Below are 11,250 nucleotides of genomic sequence, written 5' to 3' on the forward strand. Positions count from 1 at the left end.
CCCTAAGATAGACAAGGTGGCACTGGTGTCACATGCTCATCTCGGCGTCCGTCGTCGCTACCGCGACGACCTCCGCCTCGACTCGCGTGACCCTAAGATAGACAGGGTGGCAATGCTGTCACGTGCTCGTCTCGGCGTCCGTCGTCGCTACCGCAATGACGTCCGGCTCGACTCGCGTTACGCTAAGACAGAGTGGCAGTGGTGTCACGTGCTCGTCAGGGCATCCGTCGTCGCTACGGCGACGACATCCGCCTCGACTCGCGTGACCCTAAGATAGACAGGGTGGCAGTGCTGTCACGTGCTCGTCTCGGCGTCCATCGTCGCTACCGCGACGACGTCCGCCTCGACTCGCGTTACCCTAAGATAGACAGGGTGGCAGTGGTGTCACGTGCTCGTCTCGGCGTCCGTCGTCGCTACCGCGACGACGTCCCCCTCGACTCGCGTTACGCTAAGACAGGGTGGTAGTGGTGTCACGTGCTCCTCTCGACGTCCGTCGTCGCTACTGCGACGACGTCCGCCTCGACTCGCGTGACCCTAAGATAGACAGGGTGGCAGTGGTGTCACATGCTCGTCTCGGCGTCCGTCGTCGCTACCGCGACGACGTCCGCCTCGACTCGCGCTACCCTAAGATAGAAAGGGTGGAATTGGTTTCATCTGCTCGTCTCTGCGTCAGTCGTCGCTACCGCAACGACGTCTACCTTGACTCGCTTGACCCTAAGATAGACAGGGTGGCAGTGGTGTCATGTGCTCGTCTCGGCGTCCATCGTCACTACCACGACGACGTCCGCCTCGACTCGCGTTACGCTAAGACACGGTGGCAGTGGTGTCACGTCCTCGTCTCGGTGTCCGTCGTCGCTACCGCGACCACGTCCACCTCGACTCGCATTACGCTAACATAGGGTGGCAATGGTGTCACGTGCTCGTCTCTGCGTCCGTCGTCGCTACCGCGACGACGTCTGCCTCGACTCGCGTTACCCTAAAATAGACAGGGTGGCAGTGGTGTCACGTGCTCGTCTCGGTGTCCGTCGTCGCTACCGCGACGACGTCCGCCTCGACTCGCATTACGCTAACATAGGGTGGCAATGGTGTCCCGTGCTAGTCTCGGCGTCCGTCGTCGCTACCGCGATGACGTCCGGCTCGACTCGCGTTACGCTAAGACAGAGTGGCAGTCGTGTCACGTGCTAGTCTTGGCATCCGTCGCCGCTACCGCGACGACATCCGCCTCGACTCGCGTGACCCTAAGATAGACTGGGTGGCAGTGCTGTCACGTGCTCGTCTCGGCGTCCATCGTCGGTACCGCGACGACGTCCGCCTCGACTCGCGTTACCCTAAGATAGACAGGGTGGCAGTGGTGTCACGTGCTCGTCTTGGCGTCCGTCGTCGCTACCGCGACGACGTCCTCCTCGACTCGCATTACGCTAAGACAGGGTGGCAGTGGTGTCACGTGCACGTCTCGGCGTCCGTCATCGCTACCGCGGCGACGTCTGCCTCGACTCGCGTTACGCTAAGATAGGGTGGCAGTGGTTTCACGTGCTCGTCTCAGCATCCGTCGTCGCAACCGCGACGACGTCCGCCTCGACTCGCATTACGCTAAGACAGGGTGGCAGTGGTGTCATGTGCTCGTCTAGGCATCCGTCGTCGCTACCGCTACGACGTCCGCCTCGACTCGCATTACCCTAAGATAGACAGGGTGGAAGTGGTGTCACGTGCTCGTCTCGGCGTCCGTCGTGGCTACCGCGACGACGTCCGCCTCGACTCGCGTTTCGCTAAGACAGGGTGGCAGTGGTGTCACGTGCTCGTCTCGGCGTCCGTCGTCGCTACCGCGACGACGTCCCCCTCGACTCGCGTTACGCTAAGACAGGGTGGCAGTGGTGTCACGTGCTCATCTCGACGTCCGTCGTCGCTACTGCGACGACGTCCGCCTCGACTCGCGTGACCCTAAGATAGACAGGGTGGCAGTGGTGTCACATGCTCGTCTCGGCGTCCGTCGTCGCTACCGCGACGACGTCCGCCTCGACTCGCGTTACCCTAAGATAGACAGGGTGCCAGTGCTGTCACGTGCTCGTCTGGGCATCCATCGTCGCTACCGCGACGACGTCCGCCTCGACTCGCGTTACGCTAAGCCAGGGTGGCAGTGCTGTCACGTGCTCGTCTCGGCATCCGTTGTCGCTCCGCCACGACGTCCACCTCGACTCGCGTGACCCTAAGATAGACAGGGTGGCAGTGCTTTCACGTGCTCGTCTGGGCGTCCGTCGTCGCTACCGCGACGACATCCGCCTCGGCTCGCGTTACCCTAAGATAGACAAGGTGGCAGTGCTGTCACGTGCTCGTCTCGGCGTCCGTCCTCGCTATCGCGACGATGTCCGCCTCGACTCGCGTGACCCTAAGATAGACAAGGTGGCACCGGTGTCACATGCTCGTCTCGGCGTCCGTCGTCGTTACCGCGACGACATCTGCCTCAACTCGCGTGACCCTAAGATAGACAGGGTGGCAATGCTGTCACGTGCTCGTCTCGGCGACTGTCGTCGCTACCGCGATGACGTCCGGCTCGACTCGTGTTACGCTAAGACAGAGTGGCAGTGGTGTCACGTGCTCGTCTTGGCATCCGTCGTCGCTACCGCGACGATATCCGCCTCGACTCGCGTGACCCTAAGATATACAGGGTGGCAGTGCTGTCACGTGCTCTTCTCGGCATCCATCGTCGCTACCGCGACGACGTCCGCCTCGACTTGCGTTACCCTAAGATAGACAGGGTGGCAGTGGTGTCACGTGCTCGTCTCGGCGTCCGTCGTCGCTACCGCGACGACGTCCCCCTCGACTCGCGTTACGCTAAGACAGGGTGGCACTGGTGTCACTTCCTCATCTCGACGTCCGTCGTCGCTACTGCGAAGACGTCTGCCTCGACTCGCGTGACCCTAAGATAGACAGGGTGGCAGTGGTGTCACATGCTCGTCTCGGCGACCGTCGTCGCTACCGCGACGACGTCCGCCTCGACTCGCGTTACCCTAAGATAGAAAGGGTGGAATTGGTGTCACGTGCTCGTCTCTGCGTCAGTCGTCGCTACCGCAACGATGTCTACTTTGACTCGCGTGACCCTAAGATAGACAGGGTGGCAGTGCTGTCACGTGCTCGTCTGGGCGTCCATCATCGCTACCGTGACGACGTCCGCCTCAACTCGCGTTACCCTAAGATAGACAGGGTGGCAGTGGTGTCATGTGCTCGTCTCGGCGTCCGTCGTCGCTACCGCGACGACGTCCGCCTCGACTCGCGTTACGGTAAGACAGGGTGGCAGTGGTGTCACGTGCTCATCTCGGTGTCCGTTGTCGCTACCGCGACGACGTCCGCCTCGACTCGCATTACGCTAACATAGGGTGGCAATGGTGTCACGTGCTTGTCTCGACGTCCGTCGTCGCTACCGCGACGACGTCCGCCTCGACTCGCGTTACGCTAAGACAAGGTGGCTGTGCTGTCACTTGCTCGTCTCGGTGTCCGTCATAGCTTCCGCGATGACGTCCACCTCGACTCGCATCACGCTAACATAGGGTGGCAATGGTGTCACGTGCTCGTCTCGGCGTCCGTCGTCGCTACCACGATGACGTCCGGCTCGACTCGCGTTACGCTAAGACAGAGTGGCAGTGGTGTCACGTGCTTGTCTTGGCATCCGTCGTCGCTACCGCGACGACATCTGCCTCGACTCGCGTGACCCTAAGATAGACTGGGTGGCAGTGCTATCACGTGCTCGTCTCGGCGTCCATCGTTGGTACCGCGACGACGTCCGCCTCGACTCGCTTTACCCTAAGATAGACAGGGTGGAAGTGGTGTCACGTGCTCGTCTCGGCATCCGTCGTCGCTACCGCGACGACGTCCGCCTCGACTCGCGTTACGCTAAGACAGGGTGGCAATGGTGGCACGTGCACGTCTCGGCGTCCGTCGTCGCTACCGCGACGACGTCTGCCTCGACTCGTGTTACGCTAAGACAGGGTGGCAGTGGTGTCACGTGCTCGTCTCAGCATCCGTTGTCGCTACCGCGACGACGTCCACCTCGACTCGCATGACCCTAAGATAGACAGGGTGGTAGTGCTGTCACGTGCTCGTCTGGGCGTCCATCGTCGCTACCGCGACGACATCCGCCTCGACTCGCGTTACCCAAAGATAGACAGGGTGGCAGTGGTGTGACGTGCTCGTCTCGGCGTCCGTCGTCGCTACCGCGACGACGTCCGCCTCGACTCGCGTTACGCTAAGACAGGGTGGCAGTGGGGTCACATGCTCGTCTCGATGTTCGTCGTCGCTTCCGTGACGACGTCCGCCTCGACTCGCGTTACCCCAAGATAGACAGGGTGGTAGTGGTGTCACGGGCTCGTCTCGGCGTCCGTCGTCGCTACCGCAACGACGTCCACCTCGACTCATGTTACGCTAAGACAAGGTGGCAGTGGTGTCACGTGCTCATCTGGGCGTCTGTCGTTGCTACCGTGACGACGTTCGCCTCGACTCGCGTTACGCTACGACAGGGTGGCAGTGCTGTCACGTGCTCGTCTCGGCATCCGTCGTCGCTACCGCGATGACGTCCACCTCGACTCGCATCACGCTAACATAGGGTGGCAATGGTGTCACGTGCTCGTCTCGGCGTCCGTCGTCGCTACCACGATGACGTCCGGCTCGACTCGCGTTACGCTAAGACAGAGTGGCAGTGGTGTCACGTGCTTGTCTTGGCATCCGTCGTCGCGGTATGCCTCGACTCGCGTGACCCTAAGATAGACTGGGTGGCAGTGCTATCACGTGCTCGTCTCGGCGTCCATCGTTGGTACCGCGACGACGTCCGCCTCGACTCGCTTTACCCTAAGATAGACAGGGTGGAAGTGGTGTCACGTGCTCGTCTCGGCATCCGTCGTCGCTACCGCGACGACGTCCGCCTCGACTCGCGTTACGCTAAGACAGGGTGGCAATGGTGGCACGTGCACGTCTCGGCGTCCGTCGTCGCTACCGCGACGACGTCTGCCTCGACTCGTGTTACGCTAAGACAGGGTGGCAGTGGTGTCACGTGCTCGTCTCAGCATCCGTTGTCGCTACCGCGACGACGTCCACCTCGACTCGCATGACCCTAAGATAGACAGGGTGGTAGTGCTGTCACGTGCTCGTCTGGGCGTCCATCGTCGCTACCGCGACGACATCCGCCTCGACTCGCGTTACCCAAAGATAGACAGGGTGGCAGTGGTGTGACGTGCTCGTCTCGGCGTCCGTCGTCGCTACCGCGACGACGTCCGCCTCGACTCGCGTTACGCTAAGACAGGGTGGCAGTGGGGTCACATGCTCGTCTCGATGTCCGTCGTCGCTTCCGTGACGACGTCCGCCTCGACTCGCGTTACCCCAAGATAGACAGGGTGGTAGTGGTGTCACGGGCTCGTCTCGGCGTCCGTCGTCGCTACCGCAACGACGTCCACCTCGACTCATGTTACGCTAAGACAAGGTGGCAGTGGTGTCACGTGCTCATCTGGGCGTCTGTCGTTGCTACCGTGACGACGTTCGCCTCGACTCGCGTTACGCTACGACAGGGTGGCAGTGCTGTCACGTGCTCGTCTCGGCATCCGTCGTCGCTACCGCGACGATGTCCCCCTCGACTCGCGTGACCCTAAGATAGAAAGGGCGGTAGTGCTGTCGCGTGCTCGTCTGGGCGTCCATCGTCGCTAACGCGATGACGTCCGCCTCGACTCGCGTTACCCTAAGATAGACAAGGTGGCAGTGGTGTCACGTGCTCGTCTCGGCGTCCGTCGTCGCTACCGCGACGACATCCGCCTCGACTCGCGTTACGCTTAGATAGGGTTGGCAGTGGTGTCAGGTGCTCGTCTCGGCGTCCGTCGTCGCTACCGCGAAGACGTCCGCCTCGACTCGCGTTACGCAAAGACATGGTGGCAGTGGTGTGACGTGCTCGTCTCGGCGTCCGTCGTCGCTACCGCAACGACGTCTGCCTTGACTCGCGTTACCCGAAGATAGACAGGGTGGCAATGGTGTCACGTGCTCGTCTCGGCGTCCGTCATCGCTACCGCGACGACGTCCGGCTCGACTCGCGTGACCCTAAGATAGACAGGGTGGCAGTGCTGTCACGTGCTCGTCTCGGCATTCGTCGTCGCTATCGCGACGACGTCCACCTCGACTCGCGTGACCGTAAGATAGACGGGGTGGCAGTGCTGTCACGTGCTCGTCTGGGAATCCATCGTCGCTACCGCGACGACGTCCGCCTCGACTTGCCTTACCCTATGATAGACAGGGTGGCAGTGGTGTCACGTGCTCGTCTCGGCGTCCGTCGTCGCTACCGCGACGACCCCCGCCTCGACTCGCGTTATGCTAAGACAGGGTGGCAGTGGTGTCATGTGCTCATCTCAGTGTCCGTCGTCGCTACCGCCACGACGTCCGCCTCGACTCGCTTTAGGCTAAGATAGGGTGGCAGTGGTGGCACGTGCTCGTCTCGGCGTCCGTCGTCGCTACCGCGACGACGTCCGCCTCCACTCGCGTTACGCTAAGACAGGGTGGCTGTGCAGTCACGGGCTCGTCTCGGTGTTCGTCGTCGCTACCGCGACGATGTCTGCCTTAACTCGCGTTACCCGAAGATAGACAGGATGGCAATGGTGTCACGTGCTCGTCTCTGCGTCCGTCGTCGCTACCGTGACGACGTCCGGCTCGACTCGCGTGACCCTAAGATAGACAGGGTGGCAGTGCTGTCACGTGCTCGTCTCGGCGTCCGTCGTCGCTTGAGCGACGACGTCCGCCTCGACTCGCTTTACCCTAAGATAGACAGGGTGGCAGTGGTGTCACGTGCTCGTCTCGGCGTCCGTCATCGCAACCGCAACAACGTCCACCTCGACTCGTGTTACGCTAAGACAGGGTGGCAGTGTTGTCACGTGCTCGTCTCGGCGTCCGTCTTCGCTACCGCGACGACGTCCGCCTCGACTCGCATTACGCTAAGACAGGGTGGCACTGCTGTCACGTGCTCGTCTCGGCATCCGTCTTCGCTACCGCGACGACGTCCCCCTCGACTCGCATGACCCTAAGATAGACAGGGTGGTAGTGCTGTCACGTGCTCGTCTGGGCGTCCATCGTCGCTACCGCGACGACGTCCGCCTCGACTCGCGTTACCCAAAGATAGACAGGGTGGCAGTGGTGTCACGTGCTCGTCTCGGCGTCCGTCGTCGTTACCGCGATGACCTCCGCCTCGACTCACGTTACGCTAAGACAGGGTGGCAGTCGTATCACGTGCTCGTCTTGGTGTCCGTCGTCGCTACCGCAACGACGTCCGCCTCGACTCACGTTACGCTAAGACAGGGTGGCTGTGCTGTCACTTGCACGTCTCGGCGTCCGTCGTCGCTACAGCGACGACGTCCGCCTTGACTCGCGTTACCCTAAGATAGACAGGGTGGCAGTGGGGTCACATGCTAATCTCGGCGTCCGTCGTCGCTACCGCAACGACGTCCGCCTCGACTCGCGTTACCCTAAGAAAGGGTGGAATTGGTGTCACATGCTCGTCTCGGCGTTCGTCGTCGCTACTGCAACGACGTCCGCCTCGTCTCGCGTTACCCTAAGATAGACAGGGTCGCATTGGTGTCATGTGCTAGTCTCGGCGTCCGTCTCGACTAGCGTTATGCTAAGACACGGTGGCAGTGATGTCACGTGCTCATCTCGGCGTCCGTCGTCGCTTCCGCGACAAGGTCCGCCTCGTCTCGCGTTACGCTAAGACAGGGTGGCAGTGGTGTCACGTGCTCGTCTCGGCGTCCGTCGTCGCTACCGCGACAACGTCCGCCTCGTCTCGCGTGACCCTAAGGTAGACAGGGTGGCAGTGGTGTCACGTGCTCGTCTCGGCGTCCGTCGTGGCTACCGCGATGACGTCCGCCTCGACTCGCATTACGCTAACATAGGGTGGCAATGGTGTCACGTGCTCGTCTCTGCGTCCGTCGTCGCTACCGCGACGACGTCCGCCTCGACTCGCGTGACCCTAAGATAGACAGGGTGGCAGTGCTGTCACATGCTCGTCTCGGCGTCCGTCGTCGCTACCGCGACGACATCCGCCTCGACTCGCGTTACGCTTAGATAGGGTTGGCAGTGGTGTCAGGTGCTCGTCTCGGCGTCCGTCGTCGCTACCGCGAAGACGTCCGCCTCGACTCGCGTTACGCAAAGACATGGTGGCAGTGGTGTGACGTGCTCGTCTCGGCGTCCGTCGTCGCTACCGCAACGACGTCTGCCTTGACTCGCGTTACCCGAAGATAGACAGGGTGGCAATGGTGTCACGTGCTCGTCTCGGCGTCCGTCATCGCTACCGCGACGACGTCCGGCTCGACTCGCGTGACCCTAAGATAGACAGGGTGGCAGTGCTGTCACGTGCTCGTCTCGGCATTCGTCGTCGCTATCGCGACGACGTCCACCTCGACTCGCGTGACCGTAAGATAGACGGGGTGGCAGTGCTGTCACGTGCTCGTCTGGGAATCCATCGTCGCTACCGCGACGACGTCCGCCTCGACTTGCCTTACCCTATGATAGACAGGGTGGCAGTGGTGTCACGTGCTCGTCTCGGCGTCCGTCGTCGCTACCGCGACGACCCCCGCCTCGACTCGCGTTATGCTAAGACAGGGTGGCAGTGGTGTCATGTGCTCATCTCAGTGTCCGTCGTCGCTACCGCCACGACGTCCGCCTCGACTCGCTTTAGGCTAAGATAGGGTGGCAGTGGTGGCACGTGCTCGTCTCGGCGTCCGTCGTCGCTACCGCGACGACGTCCGCCTCCACTCGCGTTACGCTAAGACAGGGTGGCTGTGCAGTCACGGGCTCGTCTCGGTGTTCGTCGTCGCTACCGCGACGATGTCTGCCTTAACTCGCGTTACCCGAAGATAGACAGGATGGCAATGGTGTCACGTGCTCGTCTCTGCGTCCGTCGTCGCTACCGTGACGACGTCCGGCTCGACTCGCGTGACCCTAAGATAGACAGGGTGGCAGTGCTGTCACGTGCTCGTCTCGGCGTCCGTCGTCGCTTGAGCGACGACGTCCGCCTCGACTCGCTTTACCCTAAGATAGACAGGGTGGCAGTGGTGTCACGTGCTCGTCTCGGCGTCCGTCATCGCAACCGCAACAACGTCCACCTCGACTCGTGTTACGCTAAGACAGGGTGGCAGTGTTGTCACGTGCTCGTCTCGGCGTCCGTCTTCGCTACCGCGACGACGTCCGCCTCGACTCGCATTACGCTAAGACAGGGTGGCACTGCTGTCACGTGCTCGTCTCGGCATCCGTCTTCGCTACCGCGACGACGTCCCCCTCGACTCGCATGACCCTAAGATAGACAGGGTGGTAGTGCTGTCACGTGCTCGTCTGGGCGTCCATCGTCGCTACCGCGACGACGTCCGCCTCGACTCGCGTTACCCAAAGATAGACAGGGTGGCAGTGGTGTCACGTGCTCGTCTCGGCGTCCGTCGTCGTTACCGCGATGACCTCCGCCTCGACTCACGTTACGCTAAGACAGGGTGGCAGTCGTATCACGTGCTCGTCTTGGTGTCCGTCGTCGCTACCGCAACGACGTCCGCCTCGACTCACGTTACGCTAAGACAGGGTGGCTGTGCTGTCACTTGCACGTCTCGGCGTCCGTCGTCGCTACAGCGACGACGTCCGCCTTGACTCGCGTTACCCTAAGATAGACAGGGTGGCAGTGGGGTCACATGCTAATCTCGGCGTCCGTCGTCGCTACCGCAACGACGTCCGCCTCGACTCGCGTTACCCTAAGAAAGGGTGGAATTGGTGTCACATGCTCGTCTCGGCGTTCGTCGTCGCTACTGCAACGACGTCCGCCTTGTCTCGCGTTACCCTAAGATAGACAGGGTCGCATTGGTGTCATGTGCTAGTCTCGGCGTCCGTCTCGACTAGCGTTATGCTAAGACACGGTGGCAGTGATGTCACGTGCTCATCTCGGCGTCCGTCGTCGCTTCCGCGACAAGGTCCGCCTCGTCTCGCGTTACGCTAAGACAGGGTGGCAGTGGTGTCACGTGCTCGTCTCGGCGTCCGTCGTCGCTACCGCGACAACGTCCGCCTCGTCTCGCGTGACCCTAAGGTAGACAGGGTGGCAGTGGTGTCACGTGCTCGTCTCGGCGTCCGTCGTGGCTACCGCGATGACGTCCGCCTCGACTCGCATTACGCTAACATAGGGTGGCAATGGTGTCACGTGCTCGTCTCTGCGTCCGTCGTCGCTACCGCGACGACGTCCGCCTCGACTCGCGTGACCCTAAGATAGACAGGGTGGCAGTGCTGTCACATGCTCGTCTGGGCGTCCATCGTCGCTACCGCGACGACGTCCCCCTCGACTCGCGTTACCCTAAGATAGACAGGGTGGCAGTGGTGTCATGTGCTCGTCTCGGCGTCCGTCGTCGCTACCGCGACGACGTCCGCCTCGACTCGCGTTACGCTAAGACAGGGTGGCAGTGATGTCACGTGCTCGTCTCGGTGTCCGTTGTCGATACCGCGACGACGTCCGCCTCGACTCGCATTACGCTAACATAGGGTGGCAATGGTGTCACGTGCTCGTCTCTGCGTCCGTCGTCGCTACCGCGACGACGTCTGCCTCGACTCGCGTGACCCTAAGATAGACAGGGTGGCAGTGGTGTCACGTGCTCGTCTCGGTGTCCGTCGTCGCTACCGCGACGACGTTCGCCTCGACTCGCATTACGCTAACTTAGGGTGGCAATGGTGTCACGTGCTAGTCTCGGCGAACATCGTCGCTACCGCGATGACGTCCGGCTCGACTCGCGTTAAGCTAAGACAGATTGGCAGTGGTGTCACGTGCTCGTCTTGGCACTCCGTTGCCGCTACCGCGATGACATCCGCCTCGACTCGCGTGACCCTAAGATAGACTGGGTGGCAGTGCTGTCACGTGCTCGTCTCGGCGTCCATCGTCGGTACCGCGACGACGTCCGCCTCGACTCGCGTTACCCTAAGATAGACAGGGTGGCAGTGGTGTCACGTGCTCGTCTTGGCGTCCGTCGTCGCTACCGCGACGACGTCCGCCTCGACTCGCATTATGCTAAGACAGGGTGGCAGTGGTGTCACGTGCTCGTCTCGGCGTCTGTCGTCGCTACCGCAACGACGTCGACCTCGACTCATGTTACGCTATGACAAGGTGGCAGTGGTGTCACGTGCTCGTCTCGGCGTCTGTCGTCGCTACCGTGACGACGTCCGCCTCGACTCACGTTACGCTAAGACAGGGTGGCTGTGCTGTCACTTGCACGTCTC

Source organism: Aegilops tauschii, chromosome 3, assembly GCF_002575655.3.
Source record: "Aegilops tauschii subsp. strangulata cultivar AL8/78 chromosome 3, Aet v6.0, whole genome shotgun sequence".
Taxonomy (NCBI): Eukaryota; Viridiplantae; Streptophyta; class Magnoliopsida; order Poales; family Poaceae; genus Aegilops; species Aegilops tauschii.